Source organism: Apodemus sylvaticus, chromosome 17 (assembly GCF_947179515.1).
Source record: "Apodemus sylvaticus chromosome 17, mApoSyl1.1, whole genome shotgun sequence".
NCBI classification, from domain to species: domain Eukaryota; kingdom Metazoa; phylum Chordata; class Mammalia; order Rodentia; family Muridae; genus Apodemus; species Apodemus sylvaticus.
In genome coordinates, this window is record NC_067488.1 from 78,308,976 (window position 1) to 78,311,380 (window position 2,405).

A 2,405-nucleotide genomic window follows, 5' to 3' on the forward strand; every position below is an offset into this window, starting at 1 on the left:
TCAGTCACTTTCCTACACTTTTATACCTTTCATGTATACATCTTTAGAAAACGTTTTAGATCATCACTAATCATTTAAACTTTTACTTCCTTAGAAATGTACAATTTGTATTTACACATCTTAAGCTACTTTTTAGACCCTCACAACTTACCTGAGCTTGAACCCTTTTCATCCAATCATTTACCAGGAAGCAACAACTTTAAATAAAGTAATAGTAAAATAATTACTTTGAAACTTATTTTGTGAGTTTGTCTCTTTAAGAGGGAACTAGTTCTGCAAGGTAGACTGTGTTTGCCTTTCTCAGCATGGGGCCTACAAGTTCTAGAAAACTGTAGGTAGAAGCCCCAATTATATGACTTAACAAGGCAGCTAGTGTCTTGGTAAATAAGCTTATGTGTTTGCCCTGTTAAAGCTATAGTTCATAAGTCCATATGCTCAAAATTCTGAAAAGAATAGCAGGAAGTATTATCCAAATGGTCTCTGTTTCCACAAAAATTACAAAGACTTGTAGGCTACCTAGATATTTGTCCTGGTTTCCATGGTCAACAAGATGGCTTCCTTGGCCAGCCTTTGGCTGTCCTACAGGAAAGCATTAAGTTTTCTGTTCCTGCTCAAGGCAGCATGGACTTTCAGCTCCCAGAACCAGAAGGTCTAAGAGAGTTTCCTGTAGAGAGAACACACTAGGGAAAACTGAACTTATTTGAAAAGGCAGTGTCAACAAGTGTCCACAGTCTTGACAAACCCTGCTGGAGAGAGAAGCTTGTGCACAGTTCAGTCTAGTGGTTACCAAAGTCCAGGTGCACTGTTATCATGCCCATTGGTCAATTAAATCTCTGAAGAGATGGAGGATCATGTATTAAGTAACCCCATTTTAAGTAAACTTTACTTGTTTTAATTACCAGTTTTAGGATTAACCTTGAAGACACATACAGGAAGCTAAATAAAGTTTGTCATTCATAGGAATGACATAACAGTTTACAAATTAGTGGCATTCATAAGAGTCAGAGTTGATAATTTTATCCCTGTTCAACTTGAGCTTTATAATTTTGAGTTGAAGATTTAAACTGGAGATCTTTTGCCATTAAAATATAATGTTTAACTATAGATATGCTGCATAGAGGGCCTGGAAATTTTTCCTGATCCTTTTTACAGTGCAGCATTATAGAACATCATAATTTCTTGTATAACTCAGTTTATCCAAACAGCTAAAGCTCAGTAAAGTTAGCAAACAAATCATACAGACATCTATTTTATTTTTAAGTCAAATACTTCATTTTTTTTATTTTTTTATTTTATTCGATATATTTTTTCTTTACATTTCAAATGATTTCCCATTTTTGGTCCCCCACTCCCTGAAAGTCACATAAGCCCCCTTCCCTACCCCTGTTCTCCCACCCACCTCTTCCCACTTCCCTGTTCTGGTTTTGCTTTATACTGCTACACTGAGTCTTTCCAGAACCAGGGGCAACTCCTCCATTCTTCTTGTACCTCATTTGATGTGTGCATTATGTTTTGTGTATTCCAGTTTTCCAGGCTAACATCCACTTATTAGTGAGTGCATACCATGATTGATCTTTTGAGACTGGGTTACCTCACTTAGTATGATGTCCCTCAACAGAAGAATGGATGCAAAAAATGTGGTATATATACACAATGAAGTCAAATACTTCTAACCAAGTAGATCTTAGGTATTTATCAACCTTACATATCAAATACATATTGTTCCTCACATTAATTTAGAATTCTGATATTTAATATCATTAGCAAAGATATAAGCATTTTGAAAAAATATCCCTAAGTCTGTTTGTGTTATCCTGAGTATATCTTTATACCTTTAGGAACTTATCATAATACAAAAATACCCTCCATTATAATTCCAATACTTGGTTTTGTTCCTATATTCAAAATCGAATTGCCTTAGTTGGCTTACATTATAGGGTCATCTTAAAATGTTGATGAAATCAAATGGATTGAACCATTTAAACTTAGGAAAGATTGCTGCCAGCTATGTGCTTGCTATTTAATACATCTATTTCTTTTTTAGTAAATCTGATTTTTGAACAAGAGTTGAATCCAAGTTTCATATACAGTATATATATTTTACTGGAAATCAATGTGTCCATTTATCATAGGACTGGGAATAGTCTCACCTTGAAACACAGCTGTATCATTCCTTGGAATATACTTAAAAGATGCTCCACCATCCCACAAGGACACATGCACAACCATGTTCATAGCACCTTTGTTAATAGTAGCCATAACAGTGAGCATAATAATGTAATATTTATTATATTATATTATATTATATATTACAATATAATGTGTCCTGCCAACAAATTACGCAGAGACAATGATAGAGACTGAGGGAATGGTAAACCAATGATTGGCCCAAATTGATACCCATC